Source organism: Oryctolagus cuniculus, chromosome 11 (genome assembly GCF_051225735.1).
Source record: "Oryctolagus cuniculus isolate XC-2025 breed Fujian yellow rabbit chromosome 11, ASM5122573v1, whole genome shotgun sequence".
Taxonomy (NCBI): domain Eukaryota; kingdom Metazoa; phylum Chordata; class Mammalia; order Lagomorpha; family Leporidae; genus Oryctolagus; species Oryctolagus cuniculus.
In genome coordinates, this window is record NC_142877.1 from 92,834,420 (window position 1) to 92,859,526 (window position 25,107).

The window sequence follows — 25,107 nt, forward strand, 5'->3', positions numbered from 1 at the left end:
TGTTGCCACCATTATTGCTGGCAATTTTGGACCTCAGGACAACTCACTAGCTCCCGAGAGACTGTCAGGATTTGGCAATGGCAGGATCTGCTTCAGGGTTTGCTTCTTTGTCATCCTCTGTTGGCTGTTGTTTGTGCCTCTCCAATCTCTACTTTATAATATGGATTAGCCTAAATTGATTGCGGTGGCCTCCCTCTCTCATCTCCAGTGTGGGCCAGTACTCTATAAGAAATTGGACTTGGGAAAAAGAACCGAGTCTTTCTCTCCTGCTGGATGTGAACAAAGAAGCATCTGGCTCTGGCTGCTGCTGACTGCCCTTCTAGAACAAGGCAACCTGCCTTAGGGTGAACCACTGCTCTGATTGGAGTGAAGGGAAGAAATGGCTCCCTGAGGACAAGGTTGGGCTTCGGCAGTCTGCCCTATTCTACACTCCCTCTTTTGAGTATACTAAAGTCCCTAATCATTAGGCTAGTTTAATTTGGATTTCTGTTATTTTCAGCCAAAGAAGTTCTAACTAAGCTCAATCATGACACTCCTCCATACTCCTGGTAGGCATTTATTTATGTCCATGTGGGTGTCCCTAATAAGTTGTTCATATCTTCAGGGCAGCAGCCATGCCCCATCCATTTTTTATTTCTTTCAAAACACTCAGCATAGTGTCCTGCAAATAGTCACACTTTCACTGCTTGTTGTTGGTAAATAAGAATGTTGAAAATGAGATACCCTGAGAGCCTTCAGCCCCATTTAACAGCAGTGAAACCCCTATTAAGAAATAGAGTTTGCTTTTTTGATCTGTCATTAAAAAACCAGTGCTTGGTAGGAGTGAATAAAATCGTGGTGTTTCAGGATCTTTTTAATGTTGCTTGTACACTAGTTTGATATGATGGTTTAATTTGTACTAAGATTTTTATGTTATGTTTTTAATACATGCAACCAAGTACACTCCCCCTAGCTTTCACTCTATCAGGACTAATTTCAGGCAGTCTGTTTATGGAGTGAGGATGAATTTTATTGGTGACAAATGCACTCCCATATTAACAAATTAAGTGTGCTCTCAAAGGAGAAAAAGCAAACTCAAAGAAAATTGGGTTGTCTGTTCTTGAAGTCTAAAATAGGACTTGTTCCTCAGGGGACGTTCAGTATTTTTGTAATCACGTAGAAAGAAAAACATGTGCCTCTTGGGCATAACATTAAAATAAATTAATTTTGGTACCTTATTCATAATGGCTAATGGCAAAATGAGGGTGTTTATTTCAAGACTCCTTTTGCTCATAAAACCAGGTTTTCCAGTGATCTCCACCTCACTGAAGATGAATAGTGGTGTCAACTTACAGGAGGTGAAGAATGTGGTCCTTGTTCCTCTATTTTTGGCTTATTAACAATAGGTGAGAGGTCATGAAGATGAACTGGACACCATAAAGCCTCAGATTCTTGACTTCTTATCACAAAAATAGCACCTGCTACTTTCTTCTCTGCTGTTCTTGGAATGTAAAACGCCTTCTATGGAAATGTGCTGCCTTGACATTAGACTCTGATGACAGCTGCTATCATTTCCCTCTTTTGGACTCAACTTGTGGTCCTTTTTTCCCTGTGCTCTCCCAACATACACAGGATTTTTCTTCATTGGTTCTTCCATGATCAGCCTCTGTCTACATGTTAACTATCCTGGAGTCCTAGAAAATTTACACAATTGTGTTTTTTTCTTTGTTATTCTCCATGTTGGGTATGGAAAGGTTTCAATCCAAAGCAGATATAGCTTCTTAAACAAAAAGAGCTTCCAGTTAGGATAGCTTTGGACTCTAATTATTTTTTCACAGTAGGGTTCTTTTAAGTTTTACTTATTTCTATTTGAGAGGCAAAGCAATGTGGTCTGGTAGGGGGAAGCAGAGAGAGAGAGATGGAGAGAGACTGTTTCACTGCCCAGGTGCCCATAACAGCCAGTGTTCGACCAGATTGAAGTCAGGAGGCCAGAAATCTGTGCAGGTCTCCCTCGTTAGTAGCAGAGATTCAACTACTTGAGCCATAACCTGCTGCCTTCTATGGTTCAAATTAACAGGAAGTTGTATCAGAAGTGAAGCTAGTACTCAAACCCAGGCGCTCTCCTATGGAAGGTGGGCATCTCAGGCAATGGCCTAATAGCTGCCTACTGTGCCCTTGAGGATTGTAAGGTCTTAGAATATTAAATACTTCACTGTCATGATGTTAAAAGTATCAGATACTTGTGAAAATCCTCTGTAATTGACACAGGAGTCACTAAGGGACTATGGAAAATTCTAGTCTTTTCTGAAAGTTCATCAGCTAAAAATCTTATTTTATAGAGACATGTTATTGTTAGTAGAAGCTGCAATATTTTCTTGCAAAAGACATAAGCTTTTATAAATAACTAGCTATCATGTGACCACAACTAGATTTGCAGAAGTCTGAGAATATTTTGAGGGCTTATCAATGTGATTATTGTTTTTGTGCTCTTTTAGATTTTTTTTCAAAATGTACTAATAATGGCATTTAGCGAAGAAACAATACCACAGAAGTGTGTAAATATGTGTATGGCTAGGGTAAATAATTCTTTTTGTTAGGTAAATTTGCAGAATACGGGTTGGTTGGCTTGTTTTTTTTAATATTTAATTGCATTGGCTTTGTCTGAAAGAATGGTTCTTAAGCCTGGGTAAAACCAGAGATTAGGCACAAAATACTAAACTGAACTTCTTTTTGGAACCAAATCTCCCTGACATCTTGTTGGCTAGAAAAATGGCTGAGCTATAGCTTAAGGGATTGATTCTTTTGCCTTGTGCTACTATGGGGCAGAAGTAAGTAGCCAAATTTGGGAGATGAGACTCACTGGAATGAAACTATTATCTGCAGAAGTACTTTAGCATTTGTCATTTGATTCAAAGGAATTTTTGAAAGCAGAAACTGTTCATTACTCAGAAATGCAAATAACATTTGTTGACACCATTTTTTTCTGAATTTCCGATTAAGTTTTAAAGATTAATAAAAGAGGAGATTCTCTTCATTGTATATTATCTGCCCTCTAACCTGTTCCTACCTATTTTAAACATTATCTATTTGACATGACTACTCCAATGATCGACTGTTTGTATTAAACACATATTAGAACTTATTTTCCTGTATATAATTAGAAATAATCATTGCTGCCAGAATGCAAAATGACATGTCAATGATAAACAGAGATAATAGCAGCTGTATGCAAGAAAAGGTGCACAAAACACCTGAAGCTTATAATTATCTCTCTCTCTGCTCCTTATATTTGTGTCATGATGCATCTTAGTATAGTATAGACCTTAGGTATTCATTAAAGTTGCATGAATGTTGTACTAGAATTTACTACAAATGCATAGGTATCTCTTGGGTGTATGATTTTGCAATATTCAAAAATATGAATAATTGAGATAATCTGGATTGCATTTTTAGCAAAATGTGGTTTATATTTAGGAATCTTGACATGTATGATATTGTATTTTGATGATTTTGATAGGATATTACCTCTGCACTGATTATAAGCACCAGTCATTTTGGAGAAACACAAAGCAAAGCATCACTGATTCCCTTCAAGAGATGGACAATCCCCCTCAGTGGTAGGGACAAGACAACACAAATGAAGAAAGACATAAAATGATACCCATCTAGTTTTATCTAAACCATGTCAATCATCTGCACAGCCAAATGTTCTAGGACTTTGAAAAGATAAGGAGGGATGTGTAGAAAATCTAAGGTTCACATAAATTTTGAAAGCTAAGACTGAAATAGGTGTAGATAAAGATAGGTGTCAGGCCCATTTCCCTGATTGATGGGATGCTTTTTCAATGAGTCTTAATTATATTTGATTCTGTTTTCTGAGTTATATTATATATTCTCATTTAACCAGCATAATTTATCATCTATTGATAATTTTATTTTGCATTTGAAATCCAAAAGAAATAAGCATGACTCTAATCTGATCTAGTTAATCAATAGAATCTAGATTCATCAAGCTACTTGATAGCAATTGCAAAGTAAAGGACTTTTGTGTTATTTCTATTTGTTCATTGAAAGGGAAGTAAGAGGGAGGGAGTGGGCAGAGGGAGGGAGAGAATGAGGGGCAGAGAGAGGGAGAGAGGGTGGGAGGGAAAGAGGGTAGGAGGGAAAGGGAGAAAGGGGGAGGGAGGAAAAGAGAGTGGGAAGAGGTAGAGGGAGGAAGGGAAAGGAAGAGAGAGGGAAGGAGGGAAATGGAGAGAGGGAAGGAGGGAAATGGAGAGAGGGAAGAAGTGAGGGAGACAGAGAGAGAGGAGAGAGAGAGAGAGAGAGAGAGAGAGAGAGAGAAACATACATACTGAACACTCCTATCTGCTGATTTGCTTCCTGAATGTCTGCAACTGCCTGAACTGGTCCAGGCCAAAGCCAGGAGCCAAGAACTCAGTCCTGTCTCCCATGTGATGTGAGGGACCCAAAAACTTCAGCCATCACCTGCTGCCCACTCCCAGTGTCTGCATTAGCAAGAAGCTGGAAACCAGAGCAGAGCTGGAACTTGAACAGAGGCAGACTGTTGTGGAATGCAGGTATCCCAAGTGGCATTTGAACTGTGGTGCCAAATACCTACACCTTTTTATCTCTTTTTTTTTTAAACTTCACTGGTACATGGGCCATATGGCTCTAACTTTCATAGCATTATCTATGCTCATAACTAAGAAAGTATTGCACAGTAGGCCAAATAGGTTTTGAACAATGCAAAAATTTTCACTGGATTCAATTTTGGGCAAAGTTTGGCAGGTGAGTTTGGTACAGTTTTGATTTCATCTGACTTGTTGAAAGTGAAACTGAAACATAAAACAAAACATAAGCAAAGTGGATTAGAAGAGACTTTATAAAACTATGGCGTGACTCACTTAAAATATTCTGCAAGTTTGGTTTGTATTTATGTAGAGCCAGAGATTTTTTGCAAAGATTCAATGATGTTTTCTTTTATATTTAATATTAAACACTTTGTCTATGTGGGCTAATTATATGCTTTTATCTGCAAAACAAAAATTAAGCATTTTAAGGCAATGATTTTAATGAAGTTATGTATGCAAAATAGCTTAATCTAGACTAGCTAAAGGCTGTTTAATTTTAGTTACTTAAAATGCTTTATGACTTTGATTTGTGCTGACTTAGGCAAGGATAAATCCCCTGAAGAGGTGTTATGATTAGGAACTAGTGACCTTGATTTTATCTTTAGGCTATCTGTGGCCTCTGATGCTTTTTAATCATTGCTTTTTTTGTGAAAAGTTTCCTCCAAGGTCCCTGCTCATCCAGATATGAGACTAATAGAGGGTGGAGCATTGTGGCACACTACTTAAGCCATGGTTTGGGACATCCACATTTCATATCAGAGTGTCTGATTCAGATTCAACTTCTTGCTTATGCACACCTTGGGGTGGAGGGGAGGGCAGCAGATGAGGGGGTCTCTGCCATCCATATGGAAGACCTGGGTGAAGTTCTTGCCTCCTGGCTTCAGCCTGGCCCATCCCTGGCTGTTATGGGCATTTGGGATAATGAACCAATGAATGGAAGATACTCATTCTCTTGCTCTTGCTCTCTCTCTCCTCTGCCTTCCACATAAATAAAAATAAATAAATAAAACTTGAAAAGAGAGTAGTATAGACCTAAAAAGGTCGATGTCACAATTCAAGAAGGACAAGATTCTGTGAGAACAGCAGATTTGGGCATATGTGTTTTTTGTAACCTGGTTGAGTTCTAATAAAGGTGTTCTACACTTTGACCAGGGAACAGTCTGCGAGAATTGCTTGGAGAATATAAACTGAGAGGCCCATCACATGATCATCTTTGTACACTGGCACAGTGTTTTCATGGTTCCCATGACTTCATAACCGCAGAGTATGTTGTCCCGATGTATCAAGAGAATCAAATAAAGATATGTTTTTTATTGTATACTCCTATGTAATCAGACCTCTTGAACCTATTGTATGTCTTGGTTATCAGCACTCAATCATATAAATACTCTTATAGGAAATAAAATGATTTTGAGTTAATGAAATTATTATTGATTCAAGTAAATAAGTAGCAAAATACAGCCAAGATATTATGTGTTATTATAGCAGTATGTGGATAAAAAAAAGAAAATCTTAAGTTCAAAAGGAATTAAAAATTCAGTAGGATGTGTACTTATCCGTTGCTAACAAAAAAGAGAACTCTGCTTTGCAGAATGTAGAACAATAGAAGAGAGACAGGTGAGAGGGCTGGGGGAGAGAGAAAGCTCCTGACTTGGGAACATCAGGAAAGGCTTCTCAAGGAGGCAGGACCAGAATTTAAACATACAGGATGAAGAAAGCAAATTGATATGATACTATGATTTTTTTTTTTACAGGCAGAGTGGACAGGGAGAGAGAGAGACAGAGAGAGAAAGGTCTTCCTTTGCCGTTGGTTCACCCTCCAATGGCTGCCGTGGCCAGCGCACCGCGCTGATCCAATGGCAGGAGCCAGGTGCTTCTCCTGGTCTCCCATGGGGTGCAAGGCCCAAGGACCTGGGCCATCCTCCACTGCACTCCCTGGCCACAGCAGAGAGCTGGCCTGGAAGAGGGGCAACCTGGACAGAATCCGGCGCCCCGACCGGGACTAGAACCTGGTGTGCCGGCGCCGCAAGGCGGAGGATTAGCCTAGTGAGCCGCGGCGCCGGCCTGATATTATGATTTTTGCAATTAATATTTTATTTCTCTTCTGGTTCTAGAATTCTATTCCTGGGCATGGTTTTTTTTTTAAGGTTTCTTGGAAGCTCATAAATTAATGATTGTGCCATGCAATAACATTATTTAATATTTTGTAGATTCCTACATATAAAAAACTGATAGATTTTAATGCTGTGAATATTTACCACATCTGACACATGCTTTAAAAGAGGTGAGACAATGTTTGTGTATATTGCTAATTTAGCTAACTGTGAAGGTGCTTGCATTATAATTACAATTTCTTATGTTGTTGTCATTGAATCCTTTCCTGCTGCAGTTGACCTGCTGTTGAGGTCCTTTCTATAGAGTAGTAGCTTTACAAGCCTCAACAGGGTATTACAAGACTTCCTGTATAAACCTTTCCCTTATGTCATAGATGTTCAAAGTGATACAAAGACAAGATTGCACCCTTTGTAATTAAGACCCAGATGTTAACTAAGTATTCTGGAACTCATTCTGTGGGGCATAAAATAAGATGCTTCCTTCACATCATTCAGTTTCACTAACTGGATGTTTCTCAGCTCCTGGAATATATGGTTACCTGTAGTAATTTAATAACCTGCTATTTTGTTCTTTTTGAGACCACCATGCAGCAATAGATACATTTCTGAAATAGCAGTCAATAACATTAGGACATTGATCTTTGTTTCCTGATAATGGGTTTAGATATATTTGAAAACAGTTTTTGCATACTTATGCTTAAATGCATTATGAAAAGTTCTTTAGAAGTGTACTGTTGATATAAAGGCTAGGTTTTTAATTACTTTTCTTTTTTCCCCCAAAAACCTTTTACAAACTTCATACATTTCAATTACAATTTTAGGAACATGGTGATTCTTCCCACTATATCCATCCTCCCACCTACTCTCCCGCCCCTCTTACTTCTCTCCTGTTCCTGTTCTTTTTACTATGATCTATTTTCAATTAACTTTATAGACATGATTAACTCTATTAAGTAAAGAGATTAGCAGATAGTATGGCAATAAAAACTGTTCCCCAATAGCCGAACAGTTGAGGTTGTTCAAAGTCATTTCTTCTCAAAGTGTCAGTTTTACTTCTGTAGGTTGCATTTTAGGTGTTCTATTAGTTATCACAGGTCAGGGAGAACATACAGTATTTGTCCTTTTGGACTTATTGGCTTATTTCACTAAATGTGATGTTTTCCAGTTTCATCCATTTTGTTGCAAATGATGGGATTTCATTTTTTAACTGCTGTGTAGTATTCCATGGTGTACATACCCCATAATTTCTTTATCCTGTCTTCAGTTGATGGGCATTTGGGTTGATTCCGTGTCTTAGCTATTGTGAATGGAGCTGCAGTGAACATGGGGTTACAGATAACTCTTTAATATGCTGATTCATTTTTTTCCTTGGGTAAATTCCCAGAAGTGGAATGGCTGAGTCATACAATCGGTCTATATTCAGATTTCTGAGGTATCTCCAAACTGTCTTCCATACTGGCCTTATGAGTTTACATTCCCGCCAACTGTTCCATTCATCTATCCATCTGTTTTTGTACCAGTGCCAGGCTGTTTTGGTTATAACTGCCCTGTAATATGTCTTGAAATCTGGTATTGTGATGTTTTGGCTTTGTTTTCGTTGTATAAGATTGCTTTAGCTATTTGTGGCCTCCTGTGTTTCCATATGAATTTCAGCATCAATTTTTCTGTATCTGAAAAGAATGTCCTTGGTATTTTTATTGGGATTGCATTGAATCTATAAATTGCTTTTGGTAGTATGGGCATTTTGATGATAGTGATTCTTCCAATCCATGAACATGGAATATTTTTCCATTTTTTTGTATCTTCTATTTATTTCTTTAATGTTTTGTAATTATAATTCTAGAGATTTTTGACATCCTTGGTTAAATTTGTGCTAGATATTTGATTTTTTTTGTAGCTATTGGGAATTGTATTGATCTTAGAAGTTCTTTCTCAGCCATGCCATTGTCTGTGTATACAAAGGCTGTTAGTTTTTGTGTGTTGACTTTATATCTGCCACTTTACCAAACTCTTTTATGAGTTCCAATAGTCTCTTAGTGGAGTCTTTTGGATCCTCTATATATAGAATTATGTCTTCTGCAAATAGGGATAATTTGACTTCCTCCTTCCCATTTTGTATCTCTTGATTTCATTTTCTTGCCTAATGGCTCTGGCTAAAACTTCCAGGATTATATTAAATAGCAGTGACGAGAGTGGGCATCCTTGTCTGGTTCTGGATCTCAGCGGGAATGCTTCCAAATATTCCCCATTCAACAGGATGCTGGCTGAGGGTTTGTCATAAATTACCTTGATTGTGTTGAGGACTGTTATTCTATATCCAGTTTGCTTAGAGTTTTCATCATAAAAGGGTGTTGTATTTTATAAAATGCTTTCTCTGCATCTATTGAGATAATCATATGGATTTTTGTTCAGTCTGCTAATGTGGTGTATCACATTTATTGACTTGTGAATATTGAACTATCTCTGCGTAACAGGGATAAATTCCACTTGGTCTAGGTGAATGATCTTTCTGGTGTGTTATTGGATTTGATTGACTAGTATTTTGTTGAGGATTTTGGCATCTATGTTCATCAGGGAAAATGGTCTTTAGTGTTCTTTCTCTGTATCTATTTCAGGTTTAGGAATTAAGGTGATGCTGGCTTCATAGAAAGAATTTTGTAGGATACCCTCCCTTTCAATTGTTTCGAATAGCTTGAGAAGGATTGGAGTTAGTTCTTCTTTAAATGTCTGGTAGAATTCAGCAGTGAAGCCATCAGGTCCTGGGTTTTTCTTCAGAAGGGGTGTCTTTACTTATGATTCAATTTTCATCTTGATTATTGATCTTTTTAGGTTTTCTGTATCTCCATGGCACAATTTAGGTAGGTTGTATGTGTCCAGGAATCTATCCATTTCTTCTAGGTTTGCCAGTTTGTTGGCATACAGCTCTTTGTAGTAATTTTTGATGATTCTTTTTATTTATGTGGTATCTGTTGTTACATTTCCTTTTTCATCTCTAACTTATTAATTTGGGTCTCCTTTTTTGGTCATTTAGACCAATGGTATGTCAGTTTTGTTTATTTAAAAAAAAAAAACTCAGCTCTTCATTTTGCTGATCTTTTGTATTGTTTTTTTTTTGTTTGTTTCAATTTTGTTGATTTCTTCTAATTTTAATTATTTCTGCCTCGTACTATTTGGGGTTTGGTTTGCTGTTGTTATTCTAGGTCCTTGAGATGCATTGATAGCTATTTATTTGGTGCCTTTCCAATTTCTGGATGTAGGCACCAATTGCTATGAACTTTCCTCTTAGCACCACTTTTGCTGTATCCTATTAAATTTTGATATGTTGTATTGTCCTCTTTATTTGTTTCCAGAAATTTTTTGATTTTTCTTTTGATTTTTTTTCAGTGACTTACTGTTCATTCAAGAGCATGTTGTTCAGTTTCCATGTGTTGGCCTGTGTTCTAGAGATTCCTGATGTGTTGATTTCCAGCTTCATTTCATTGTGGTCAGAGAAGATGCATGATATGATTTTGATATTTTTAATTTGCTGAGACTTGCTTATTACCTAGCATGTAATCAATCCCAGAGAAAATTCCTTGTACTGTGAAGAAGAATATGTATTCTGAAACTATAGGATGGAAAGTTCTGTAGGTATCTGCTAGATTCATTTGGGCTATAGTGTCAATTATATGCTGTTTCCTTGCTGATTTTCTGTATGGTTGATCTGTCCATTGCTGAAAGTAGAGTATTGAAGTCTGCCAATACTATTGTAATGTATTGTATTGGAGTCCATGTTTCCCTTTAGGCCCATTAACATTACTTTTAAATAGCCAGGTGCGCTGTAATTAGATGCATATAGGTTTATAGTGGTCACATCGTCCTGTTGAATTGATCCCTTAATCATTACATAGTGTCCTTCTTTGTCTCTTTTAGCAGTTTTTGTGATAAAGTCTATTTTGTCTGATATTAGGATGGCTGCACCAACTCTTTTGGTTTCTATTAGTATGGTATATCATTTTCTGTCCTTTCACTTTTAGTCTGTGTGTATCTTTGTTGGTGAGATGTGTTTCTTGTAGGCAGCAAATAGATGGGTTTTACTTTTCAATTCATTCAGCCAGTCTGTATTTTTTAATTGGAAACTTGTCATTTACATTCAAGGTGATTATTGGTAAGTAATGACTTTTCTCAGCCATTTTTCCATAAACATTCCTATTGTTTACTTTGGATTTCCTTTGCACTTTTACTGGGAAATTTTCTGCCTTTACCTTCTTTCATGGTGATGAGCATGTTTCTTGTTTCTGTGTGCAGCACATCCTTAAGCATCTTTTGCAAGGCTAGACAGGTGGTGACAAATTCTTTCAATTTCTGTTTGTTATGGAAAGTCTTTATTTCACCTTCATTCATAAATGAGAGCTTTGCAGGATACAATATTCTGTGCTGACAATTTTTTTCTCTTAATATATATCGCCATTCTCTCCTAGCCGATAGGGTTTCTGTGAGTCTAATTGAAGATTCTCTGAAAGTAATCTGGTGTTACTTTTGTGCACATTCTAAAATATTTTTTTCATGTTTTACTGTGGAGAGTTTCACTACAGTGTGTTGTGGTGAAGATCTTTTCTGGTCATGTCTATTAGGAGTTCTACATGCTTCCTGTACTTAGAGGTCCCTTTCTTCCCCCAAATTACATAAATTTTCTGTAATTATTTCACTAAAAGGCCTTCTAATTCATTGTCTCTTTCCACACCTTCAGGAGCTCCTAAGACTTGTATGTTGGGTTGTAGTATCCCATAGATCTCCAACACTGTTTTTTTAGTTTTCTGATTTCTGCTTTATTTTTTTTGTCTGACTTTAAAATTTCCAGTGATTTGTCTTCTAAGCCAGATATTCTTTCTTCTGCTTCACTGAATCTGTTGTTAAGGCTTTCCACCACATTTTTTAATTTGTTCTATTGAATTCTTCATTTCCAAGATTTCATTTTGATTTCTCTTTAAGATCTCAATTTCATGGGAGAAATTTTCTTTCATGTCATTTACAGATTTCATTTTTTCATGGATTTGTTTCTGATTACTTCTAAGTAATCCTATGATCAATTTTTCGAATTCCATTTCTGTCATTTCTTCAGTCTCTTTATCTTGACATTTTAGTATTGAAATGTTGTGTTCTTTTGGGGGCATCATGTTGTCTTCTTTATTCTTATTTCTTGAATTATATGTTTATTATTTGATGTTTATGGAGATACTAGTTGGTTTCTTTTTTGTTTTGATTTTTTTCCCTGTGATGGCTTTTATCTTAGGACTATGCCTTTGTGACTTAGTGGAGTGTCTGCTTTTTTGGTGAAAAAAGAGGGGAGAGGTGTGTGGTAGATGTGGCTAAGGAGCTCTGTTCAGTGCTCCAGGGTGAAGGGAGTATCCAAGGTGATACCCAGGTTGGGTGTGGTAAATCTTTTTTATTTCTTTCCAATCAAGGAGAGCTTTGTTCTGTTCTTTTGGCATAGTCTCATGCTCACCTCCTCTCCTCTTCTCCTCCTCTCCTCAAAGGAGATCAGTGCCTGGGAGCTAGCCCCAGTGAGTACAGTATTGGTCTGTGCTGCCGCAAGAACCACACACAGGAACTGTGTAGTCCTCAGTGTAAGCACGGATTCTGCAGCAATGACCCTCATCAGGGAATTGGCGAGCCCTGAGCATGTGGAGCCACTCACAGTGACTATCCAAAGACCCAGCCACACCCAGTGCCCTCCCATGCAGCCACAGTGTTCATAGTCCTAGCACACAAGCCTCCCACTGTCATGAGCACTCAGCTCCCTGTCGGTTCTCCCAGTCAGGCTTGGGTGTCTCCTCTCAGCTGGTTGCTGGGCATGTAGATGAGCTGGTGCAGCTGTTATGTATGTCCAAAACGGTGCCCACCCTCTCTTGGCTTGTTGCAGGACGCCAGTGCAGGGTAGTTGGGAAGAGTGAAACGTACCCCCTTTTTTTTTTCTCCTCTAGTCTGGCAGATTCACTGTCCCCCACAGGGCTCCAAGCTGGACTCATGCCAGGCTCTTCTGTCAGCTTTATTGCCAGTGGCTTGGGCTGCTGCTGTCTGGTCTGGCCTCACTCTCCAGAGCTGGTGCTGAGGCTCTCATTTAGTGTCTTATTGACATGTGAGCACATGTGAAATTTGTCTAATGTCATGTTGACTCATACTCTGTGTATCAGTAAATTCCCCTGAATGTTTAACTGTCAGGAAAAAGTGATTGCAGATAACATACAGGTTACCGAGTTCAGACCTTTTCAGCCTTAGAGGCTGTTTTATTATATACTGTATAAACAAAAAAAAGTAGAAGGTCATGTTCTTGTAAAAAAAAAAATGCCTTATTAAAGCATTTTTAAAAATTGAAGCTAGCTTCATAAAAACTCACAAGTTATATTATAGGGCCCTGAGTTTATAGGAGTAGGCATCGGGGTAACCTTTGTGCTTTGTGAAAACATATTGCTTGGCAACAATTCTGTCCCTTGACTCAGTAATTAAAATCTTGGCATTTGGTTAGTAAGCTATGTGATAAAACATATGCATATACAAAATTATTTATCACATCATCGATAACCAGGCATAGTTAGAAAAAGCATAGTCAGTACGCTGTAAAACATCATTTTGTAACTATAACATACCACATTGACTACCTAGGATGATGGAGCAAGTAATGACTCTAAAAGTTTGTTCTCAAATATTTCTTTTACAATATTTGAATAATAATATGTGGGAGAAATGTAAAAACAATAGAGTAATTGTAAAATACACATACCTTTTGTGACCAGTATTATAGTTCTGACATTCCATCAGAGCTTAAGTGCATAAATTACCTTACTTTGACTGAAATAAAATTTTGTACCCAAATGTATTGCTTTAATTTTAAAACTAAAAAAATAAAGTACTACACCTTCAAGGAAATGGCTAAAATAGCCCCATTAAATTAATTATATTATATAAAGTTTAAGTCAAATCATAAGTCTAGATTACAACATTTACATAATATTGGAAAGTTGAGTTTTTAAAAGACAAACTGATGTATCACTCATTTCCAGTAATTCCTAATTATATGCCAAGTTCTCTACCTACCAAAATAGTGGAATTCAACTGTTTTTGAGGAAAGGCAGGACAAAATCACCTTAAAAAGTAGTAGTCCTCACTTGGCTTCCAGATTGCTGTCTTTTTTGAATCCCACAATAGACACAATACTCTGAAAAATAAAGTACTTTTATGCGGCACTTGGGAGAAAAAATGTGTCAATGGAATCTAAAAAACTTCATTTGGTAAACCAACAGAAAAGCCTAAAGAATGAAGGTGCTGGGTCATACCCTGAATCGGAGAACAAGGAGGTATTGAAGTAGGCAGGGGGTCTTTTCCGATTTCAGCATCACAGCACCTTTTGTTACTGACTGTAGGTTCTTTGACTCATTTGCAAATAGAAATTGATGAAGGACCAATATGCAACCCAGACAAAGTTTATCAGACCTATACATGAATACAAGGGAGACAGCATAATTGGCAAGAGTTGTGCAACTTAGTTTTGTGATCCCTAGGATAGAGGTCTCATTGTAATGGGAAATAAGGCATAAAGATAGAAAGAAAATACCATGGGCATTAAACTCCGCAGCAATAGGAAAATTGAAGTCAAAGGCCGCTGGGGCCCCTCTAAACATTGGATTATGGGTGAGGCTTTGTGAATAGGGAAATAAAATGGCCTGCTGTGTCTTGAGAATGGGTGTGACATACCCAACAGTTAGCCTCCCACAGCAGAGGCCAGAAAGCTTAACCCGCATGCCAGAGTTATGTCCTTGTTACACCCAGAAAGGGCAAAGGAGATGCTTCCAGGGTGTGCCGGTATGGAAAGCCAACAGAAAGGAGCACAATAGTGAGCACCAGGAAGAAAACCAGGAGGCCTATCTACAACAATTTTTCTTTTTCTTGAAGAGCTAGCTGAGGCCCTCCTGTGTTTACACAGGAACCAGCTGGGGACCTCCTTCAACTTTTACTGCAGTGGGGGCATAGCTGACATCACTCAAAGGGTGATTCCCATTTTTCTGATAACCGGTCTTAGGGGGACTTCTCCTTCTATATTTCAAGCAGACCTTGGTTCTCTGACTGAATTTGGATATGAGATGTCTCCTTATCAGGGCTGGCAAATCCTAGTTTCTGTGTTCCAGAAGAGCTCTCTGGACTTATCGTAGATTGGTTACATGATTTAAGATCTGGTTCAATTCCTTGTCTCTGAGGAGGCTGGTGGTAAGGAAGGGTCTTCCATAGATCACCTCAAAGGGGCTAATTTCTAGGCTTTCCTTTGGGGCAGTGTGGATTCTGAGCAGTGTTATAGAGAACTCTTTGGTCCATGTTTGTTGGGTTTCTTGACAAAGCTTAGTTATGGTTCTCTTAAGGATATGATTGATCTTTTTCGACCTTTCTGGGAGACCAAGGGTACCAGGAGCCATGTACCTTATAATGTATTCCTGGGGGGTTGCGTAACATTTGCTACAAGGGAAGATCTTTTAACACTCTGGAGGGATTTGGGAAGGCCACAAGAGATTATCCCCTTTAAGTGGAGTTTACAACTTCTGTAGCCTTCTCAGTGCAGGTGGGGAAGACCTCTGCCAATCCTGTAAAAGTCAACTACTATTAGGTAGTTGACTTAAAGGACATCTGCATGAAATCTACCTACCAATCTTCTCTTGCACATGTCCTTCTGTGTTGACTTGGTTTTACCAAAGAGGGTAAAATGGGATGTTTTGGGGGATTGTTGCAGACGTGCATATCCCTGGAAAGGGTCACCTGCTTTATGATATTTCTTTTTTTTTTTTTTTTTTGATAGGCAGAGTGGACAGTGAGAGAGAGAGACAGAGAGAAAGGTCTTCCTTTTCTGTCGGTTCACCCCCCCAATGGCCGCTGCGGCCAGTGCGCTGTGGGTGGTGCACTGTGCTGATCCAAAGCCAGGAGCCAGGTGTCTCCTCCTGGTCTCCCATGTGGGTGCAGGGCCCAAGCACTTGGGCCATCCTCCACTGCCTTCCCAGGCCACAGCAGAGAGCTGGACTGGAAGAGGAGCAACTGGGACAGAATCTGGCGCCCTGACCGGGACTAGAACCTGGGATGCCGGCGCCGCAGGTAGAGGATTAGCCTAGTGAGCCACTGCGCAGGCCGCTTTATGATATTTCTGAGGTCTTTTCCTGAAAGACCCAATGTACCAGTTTCCACAGGGTATTCCTCCCATAATGGGTGGCATAACTTCCAGGCTCCTGAGATCCAGGCTCCTGACATCAGCCCACATTAAGGGCTTTGCCTGCTGTATTATTTCCCTGGTTCAAAATGGACCCATCTTTCGATGGCCATTATGGTGAATGACTGCCATTTTTGAGGAAGTTGAACTGCCTCTAAGAGTTTGTTTTGTAATGGAAGTTTTGGCTATTGACATTCCCCTATCCATCCATAAAGGAGCATGGGCAGGCAATACCAGAGTATATTGAGGCAGTGTAAATATTGTTTTGCCTTTTCCCAACTTGCTAGCCACAGAACATTACCCCTTTAAGGTAATATTGGAGCCTAGCCAGTTGGTATGGGTTGAATTGGATTTGTCTTCCCCAAACTTATGCAGCTGTTTAAATTCTAATGCATTGGTGTTAATGGTTGATTGGTTAAGGGTAGAGACTTGACCTAACGGTGGGATCTGAGAAGTAAGACTGGTAGGAGGCCTCTGGGTCACTGGGATGTGCCTTCAGAGCGTGATACTTGTGAGAGGTGACTCTTTCACTTCAAGTTTGAATGAGGTCTTTCTGTGTCTCTCTGCTTCTTACCTCAAGATGTGATCCTGCCTCTGCACCACTGTTAATCAGCCTCCACACGACATCAAGCTATGGAGCCATCCGATCCTGGGACCTCTAGTGTGAGCTGAAATAAAGTCCTTCATTCCTAAGAAGCTCCTCTCAGCTATTTTACTTAAGGTAATGAAAAGCAGACCAATACTCTAGTAGAAGAGGTTGGTATTTGGTTAGTTTTCTTCTTGCAGCTTTTAGACAACTGTGCTATCCCTGAGCTACAGTGTCTGATTGTTATGAAAAGTAGACCCCCAGTCTCTGGATGTTGCTAGCCTTTGAGCTAGCATTCCTAAAGCAATTCCAAACATTTTACAGACATTAAAAATGAATGGTTGTTCGAAGTTTGGCTGTCCCAGGCTCTGTAGGGCCTCAAAAGTCTGCTGGCACTCTGGATTCCAGTAGAGATTCTTACTCTTTACCGTTTGGTGCCTCATATAGAGTTTTTTGCCTTTAACCGGTAATTTGGGGATTCAGAAGAGGCAGAAATCTTCCCTACATAACCCACAGCTGTTTTATGATTTGGGGGACTTAGGGAATAACTGCTTTTCTGGTCAATATCTAGAGCATGAAACCTTAGAATCAAAATAAACCCAGGTATTCAACTCTTTGTAGGAAAATCCTGGCTTTGAGGGGGAGATTTGTTACCCTCATCAAGCTAAGAAATTTTAAGATTTTTATGGCATTGTAGTCAGAATCTCATTGAGAGGAGCAATTATCAATTAATCATCTATAAATTGTAGGAAGGAATCATTTCTTAGGGTAAGTCTTAACTCTCTTCCTAGGTGAGCACTGTCTCTAAAACCCTAATGGAGCACAGTCTGGTTGCATTGTGGGCTTTACTGAGGATTTAGGTTTATCCACTCAAGAACAAAAAGATATTGGGATTTTGTTTTCAAGATTTATTATTTTATTTGAAAGGCAGAAATAGAGAGAAAGGGAGAGAGAGAGAGAGAGTTTACTTCCTAAATGGTTGCAGTGACCAGGACTAGAACAGGCTGGAGCCCGGAGCTTCCTCTGGATTTCCCATGTGAGTGTAGGGGCATGAATGCTTGAGTATTCTTCCACTGCTTTTCCAGGTGCACCACCAGGGAGCTGCATTGGAAGTGGAGCAGCTGGGACTTGAACCAGCATGCATGTGGGATGCCAGCATTGCAGGCAGTGGCTTTACCTGCTATGCCGCAGTGCTGGCCTCTATATTAGGAATTTTAAAAAGCATATTTTAAGTCCAGGGCAATATAGTGTTTGGCATTTGCAGGTATTTGAGTGAGTGAAATATGTTGGTTTGGGACCATGGGTTGGATGGGGATATTTGACTCATTTACTGCCTGTTGGTCCTATAAAATTGATACTCCCCGTTTGACTTCTTGATTGGCAACTTCAGCATGCTGCAGGGCAACCTGCAAGGCTTGATCACATTGTGCTCTAAGAACTTCTGAAGTAGGGCTTGGGTTCCTTTTAAGGCCTCTGGCTTGCTGAGGTACTGTCTATTCCATGGGTATTCCTCCATGGGTCTTAAACTTATTTTAATGGGAGGACATTATGGTTATCCCTGTCATGAAAACGTCCCATGCAGAAGGGTCTACTTGATCTTCATATTTTTGGGGATGTTGGCAGGCTCTGGGCTCTGGGGTTTAGAAGTGCTAACAGGTGGCTGCCTTGGTTGGGGCTTACCATCACCTCTACGTTGTCCCTTTCTAAGCAGTGGCCCTAAGTTTGATTAACAGATCTATACCCAGAAGTGGGACGGGGCATGCATGAACATATGAAAATGAGAGTAGAATGTTAGAACTAGTCTCACAGGCAAAGAGGAAGCAAACTCTTAATTTAGGTTGACTATGAATCCCTATTACTATGCAGTATGGTTGAAGAGGGGGTCAATAGGATGAATCAGGACAGAATAGACAGCTCTGGTGTCCTCACAAAAGCTCAGTTTCCTTACCTGCCACTTCTACAGTGATTGGATGCTCCACTGGAGTGATGGTGATGGATCATGCTGAAATTGGAGCTGAGCAGGTACCTGGGCCTTGTCAGTTGATGAACTCCTGCCTCCTATCTGGAAGGCTGGCCAGGAGTTTCCTGCCAGGGTTATTTAGTCTCCCTTGTCCAGGGCAATCAGGGTACTCCGGCTTCCAGTGACTCTGTCTCCTCCAATAGACAGACTGATTTTGTCTAAAGCTAGTGCTCTTTCTCTGGTTGTCTGATCTGCTGGGCCATTAGGTTCATCCCTAAGTGGCCAACTAATTACAGCAGCCCAAAAACTGTACCTTTTTAGCCAATTTTTTTTTGGTTGTTGTTGCTCACCGCTTCTTTTTTTTTTAACTTTTATTTAATGAATATAAATTTCCAAAGTACGACTTATGGATTACAATGGCTTCCCCCCATACCGTCCCTCCCACCCACAACCCTCCCCTTTCCCACTCCCTCTCCCCTTCCATTCACATCAAGATTCATTTTCGATTATCTTAATATACAGAAGATCAGCTTAGTATACATTAAGTAAGGATTTCAACAGTTTGCTCCCACACAGAAACATAAAGTAAAAAATAATAGATGATTCTTTAAATGATGATGAAATCAGATCAGACCTATTGTCATGTTTAATCCCAGTGAGAGTCAAGTTGGGAATTGATAATTTTTTTTTTTTACAGAAGATCTGTTTAGTATGCATTAAGTAAAGATTTCAACAGTTTGCCCCCCATAGAAACACAAAGTGAAATATACTGTTTGAGTACTCGTTATAGCATTAAATCTCAATGTACAGCACATTAAGGACAGAGATCCTACATGAGGAGTAAGTGCACAGTGACTCCTGTTGTTGACTTTACAAATTGACACTCCTGTCTATGGCATCAGTAATCTCCCTATGCTCCAGTCATCAGTTTCCAAGGCTATGGAAGCCCTCTGAGTTCTCCAACTCTTATCTTGTTTAGACAAGGTCATAGTCAAAGTGGAAGTTCTCTCCTCCCTTCAGAGAAAGGTACCTCCTTCTTTGAAGACCTGTTCTTTCCACTGGGATCTCACTCACAGAGATCTTTTTGCCAGAGTGTCTTGGCTTTCCATGCCTGAAAAACTCTCATGGGCTTTTCAGCCAGATCCGAATGCCTTTAGGGCTGATTCTGAGGCCAGAGTGCTATTTAGGACATCTGCCATTCTATGAGTCTGCTGAGTATCTCGCTTCCCATGTTGGATTACTCTCCCCTTTATTTATTCTATCGGTTAGTGTTAGCAGGTACTAGACTTGTTTATGTGCTCCCTTTGACTCTTAGTCCTTTCATTATGATCAATTGTGAACTGAAATTGATCACTTGGAATAGTGAGATGGCATTGGTACATGCCACCTTGATGGGATTGAATTGGAATCCCATGGTATGTTTCAAACTCTACCATTTGGGGCAAGTCAGCTTGAGCATGTCCCAAATTGTACATCTCTTCCCTCTCTTATTCCCACTCTTATGTTTAACAGGGATCACATTTCAGTTAATTTTCAACACTTAAGAATAACTGTGTGATAATTACAGAATTAAACCAGTCATATTAAGTAGAACAGACAAAAAAACTACTAAGAGGGATAATGTATTAAGTTGTTCATTAACAGTCAGGGCTATGCTGATCAAGTCACCATTTCTCATAGTGTCCATTTCACTTCAGGAGGTTTCCTTTTTGGTGTTCAGTCAGTTGTCACCAATCAGGGAGAACATATGGTATTTGTCCCTTTGGACTGGCTTATTTCACTCAGCATGATGTGTTCCAGATTCCTCCATTTTGTTGCAAATGACTGGATTTCATTGTTTCTTACTGCGGTATAGTATTCTAAAGAATACATGTCCCATAATTTCTTTATCCAGTCTACCGTTGATGGGCATTTAGGTTGGTTCCAGGTCTTGGCTATTGTGAATTGTGCTGCAATAAACATTAGGGTGCAGACCGCTTTTTTGTTTGCCAATTTAAATTCCTTTGGGTAAATTCCAAGGAGTGAGATGGCTGGGTTGAATGGTAGGGTTATCTTCAGGTTTCTGAGGAATCTCCAGACTGACTTCCATAGTGGCTTGACCAGTTTGCATTCCCACCAACAGTGGGTTAGTGTCCCTTTTTCCCCACATCCTCGCCAGCATCTGTTGTTGGTAGATTTCTGTATGTGAGCCATTCTATCCGGGGTGAGGTGAAACCTCATTGTGGTTTTGATTTGCATTTCCCTGATTGCTAGTGACCTTGAACATTTTTTCATGTGCCTGTTGGCCATTTGGATTTCCTCTTTTGAAAATGTCTATTGAGGTCCTTGGCCCATCTCTTAAGTGGGTTGTTTGTTTTGTTGTTGTGGAGTTTCTTGATCTCTTTGTAGATTCTGGTTATTAACCCTTTATCTGTTGCATAGTTTGCAAATATTTTTTTCCCATTCTGTTGGTTGTCTCTTCACTCTCCTGTTTCTTTTGCAGTACAGAAACTTCTCAATTTGATGCAATCCCAATAGTTGATTTTGGCTTTGACTGCCTGTGCCTCCCGCGTCTTTTCCAGAAACTCTTTGCCTCTGCCAATATCTTGAAGGGTTTCTCCAATGTTCTCTAATAACTTGATGGTGTCAGGTCGTAGATTTAGGTCTTTAATCCATGTTGAGTGGATTTTTGTGTAAGGTGTAAGGTAGGGGTCTTGCTTCATGCTTCTGCACGTGGAAATCCAGTTTTCCCAGCATCATTTATTGAATAGACTGTCCTTGCTCCAGGAATTGGTTTTAGATCCTTGATCAAATATAAGTTGGCTGTAGATGTTTGGGTTGATTTCTGGTGTTTCAATTCTTTTCCATTGGTCTATCCATCTGTTTCTGTACCAGTACCATGCTGTTTTGATAACAACTGCCCTGTAGAATGTCCTGAAATCTGGTATTGAGATGCCTCTGGTTTTGTTTTTGTTGTACAAGATTGCTTTAGCTATTCGAGGTTGCCTGTGTCTCCATATGAATTTCAGCATCATTGTTGTTGCTCACCGCTTCTGCTCTGTCTCAGTTGTTAAAGATCATGAAGACCTCCTCTACCAAGTTCAACAGTAGCATCTGAGGTCCTGCCTCTAGGCTTTGTAACTTTCTTCTAATGTCCAGGATGACTGATTAGGAAAATGCAGAGCAAATAAGGTTTGGCCTTCTGTGGAGTTAGGATTTGTGTTGGTATGTCTCCTAAACTCCTTCTTAAGCTGTTGAAGACAGACAGCCAGGTTCTTTTTCTTTTCTTGACCAATCTTAACTTTGTCATAACTAATAGGCTTTACCACATTCTTTTTCTTTTCCTCTGTTATACAGGTATAAGGTGGTCTATCCTAACTAGATCAGCCTGGTCTTCATAATCCCAAAAGGATTCCTGATCTGTAACCATTTCTGCCCTCACCTGATATACTAAATATTGGGGGGAGTATTAGCAAAACTGTTGACTCATGCTTGGGCCTTCTTGAGGATAAAGCACTTCTCATTGACAGTATCAACAACATCCCACCAAGTAAGTGAGAAGGTCAAACTTGGCTTTATAAATTCATTCCTAAAGCTGCTTCAATCCTCAAAAAACTGGCCAAAAGTGAGACTGAACTTGAAGATAGAATTCCTTCCCTAGCAAAAATGAGGTGTTGAGGCCTAGGTTACTTTTTTTTCTATTAATTTATTTGAAAGTCTGAGTTACACACAGAGAAGAAGAGACAGAGAGAGAAAGAGAGAGGGAGAGAGGGAGAAAGTCTTCTATCAGCTGGTTCACTCCCCAATTGGCTGCAATGGCCGGAGCTGTGCTGATCCGAAGCCAGGAGCCAGGAGCTTTTTCCAGGTCTCCCAAGAGGTACAAGGGCCCAAGGACTTGGGCCATCTTTTACTGCTTTTTCAGGCCATAGCAGAGAGCTGGATTGGAAGTGGGGCAGCTGGCACTCCAACTGGCACCCATATGGGATGCTGGCATGGCAGGCAGCGGCTTTACCTGCTATGCCACAGAGCTGGCTCCAAGGCCTAGGTTACTTTTAACTATAGACAGATCAAGAAATTAGCCCTTGTCTTGACTGTTGAGGAACAGTGTTTTTTTTTTTTTTCATACTATTAGTTGAACTCTTAGTACAGAATTAATCTTATGTGTATAAAGTTAATTCAAAATAGATCTTAGTAAAAAATAAGAATGAGAATAAGAGAGGGAGGAGGAAGAAGGGTGGGAGGGCGAATAGGGTGGAAGAATCACTATGTTCCTAAAGTTCTATTTATGAAATGCAGGAAGCTGTATACCTTAAATAAAAGTTTTCTTGGAGGAAATTAAAAAAAATTCTATTTCTATGCACCTGTCTTTTTGTGCCTTGAATAATAAACACTGCAAAAGCTATAGCCTATGTGTGCAAAATGTGTGTACATACACACAAGATTTTGTTAGATTCTCCAGGAAACAGAAGCCTAAATTATAGTTGATCAAAGCAGGGAAGAGAGGCAGAAAGGATGCAGGGCAAGCAGAGATATTTAGCAGGATGGATAAGATGTGGCCAGAAATCTCAAATTTAGTTTTTATTCAGACAGGGTTGTAGCTCTGGAAACCAAGGAATTGCTGGCAATTTGTTGAATGTGGGGTCAATCAGGGTTAGTCTGGTGTGCAGGAGGAAGCAACCTGTTCAGTTAGCTTAAGGCCAGGGTCTAGAAATTCAAGAGATTAAAACAAGATTAAAAGTGATGGTATTTGAGGCACACTGCTTTATGGGTTATTTTTATCTTTTGTATTTCCTACCAGAGACCGGAGCACAATTGGTTGGCCCCTGGGCATAGGAGAGAAGTGTTTGCAGCTGCTTAAGACTAAAAGAAATGTGGTTGCAAGTGTCTTTGCAGTTGGTGGAGCTGACTGGGCCAGGACAGGGAAGACTGAGGGAAAAGTCTGGGATGCAGCAGAGTACTGCAGGAATCGTGGAAAATGTGGGTCAAATGCATCTGGGTTTAATAGTGGAAAATATGACCAATTCATCTGGGTTTAATCCTGGCCCTTCTGTTCACTCACCGTATGTGACCTTGAGTCAGTGACTTTTTTTCATCTGTAAAATGGGGATAATCACACATTGCTGGGTTTTCAAAAGCATTTGAATGAAGCAGGTGAGTCCTGTGACTCCTTTTCTGACATCTGTCTAGTAGGTACTTGTTAAGAGATAGTGACCAATGGAAAGAGATACAGTCCTTTTGTTTTCTGTTTTTCATTCATTGTATTAGTTTTCCATGACTGCAGGGACAAATTACCACTGAATTAAAAAATGAATTTATTCTCTCCAGTTCTAGAGACCAGAAGTCTGAAATTGAGCAGCAGGCTCTTTGCAGAGGCTGCCGGGGAGGAGATTCTCTGTGCCCCCCTCTGACAGCTGTCAGCATTCCTTGGTTAGTGGCTGTTTCTTTTTCTGCTCAGTCTTCACATTGCCTTCTCCTCCATGTGTCCATTTTTACATCTGTTTTGTAAGGGACCATGTGATTGTATTTAGGGCCAACTCAGTTAATGCAGGATTAAGTCTTTTTCTCAAGATCTTCTCAAGATCCCATCCAACCACGTCTTTTTCCATGTAGGGTAATTTTCACTGTTTTGCCATGCAAGGTGATATTCTGAGGTTCTGGGAATTAGAAAGTAAAACATATTGGGTTTAGAAATTTTTTTGTGTGTCTTCTAAATAAATCTTGTAACTTTGTTTTATAAGAAATAAAGCCTAACAATAAGATTTTAGAAACAAGTTTGACTTTGTTTTCAAGTGGACTGAGGAAGGAGTGTGTATGGGAAGTGAGGAATTTGTTGCAAGAATTAAGGAAAAAAACCCAAACCATGAGCACTTGAAATAAAATGCCATCATTTGGAAAAATGTGAAGGAGATTCGAAATAAAGATGAATCTTTAAAAATGCAGTATCACTTACTTTCTAAGTTATTCCAAAACACTTAGCTCCAAAGTGAATCTTTAGTAATCAAATCCTCTTCTATTACTGATTTAGCTGTATTATTAGAACTTGGCCTCTGTGGAACAATCTCTGATCTGAATTGAAACTGTTTTCAAAGAGCTGTCACCAGAGAAAAGTCGTGGGGTTCTTGTCTTCACACAAGAAAGAATTCAGGCGTGAGACAGAGAGCAGAGTAACAAGGTTTTATTGGGAACAGGGCATCCATCAGAATGGAAGGGATAGAGAGAGAGTTCCCAGTCACTCTGACTGGGGGAAAGCAAGGTTCATGGTTCAATGGAGAGAATACACCTGGGCAGGCCAAGCAGGCAACAGCAGAGAGCAGAGCTGAGCATGCAGTGTTTTAGACTGGGGCTTATAAAGGCAAAGGGGAGGTCTCTCTCCTTCCCCTCCTCCTCCTCTGGGACAAAGGGTTTGTGGGGAGTAAATTAGCAAATTCTTCCCTAGGTTTGCTGGTTCCCAGTGGAGCTGGGCAGAGAGGCTTCCCCTAGGGCTTCTGTGAGGGTTTTATTGCCCCATGTTATCAGGTCAGGTAACCCATTTGATCTAGAGGAGAGAATTCTCCTGGAAGCTTTCCTTGGAAGGGCTGGGAGCAGCTGGAAGGTTATCAGAGTCTGGGCAGGACTTTGAAATGTCAAATGCTGGG

General features: G+C 39.8%; 1 long non-coding RNA gene across 4 annotated transcripts in view; it reads left to right on the forward strand.

Annotated features, from left to right (window-relative positions):
• Nucleotides 1-25,107, forward strand: part of LOC149123564 (uncharacterized) — a 144,216-nt gene that overhangs the window by 16,402 nt on the left and 102,707 nt on the right. For all 4 annotated transcript variants that reach the window (XR_016217163.1, XR_016217165.1, XR_016217162.1 and 1 more), the window contains one exon: nt 16,528-16,668. This is a non-coding gene — a long non-coding RNA (uncharacterized LOC149123564). The remainder of the gene's footprint in view (nt 1-16,527; nt 16,669-25,107) is intronic.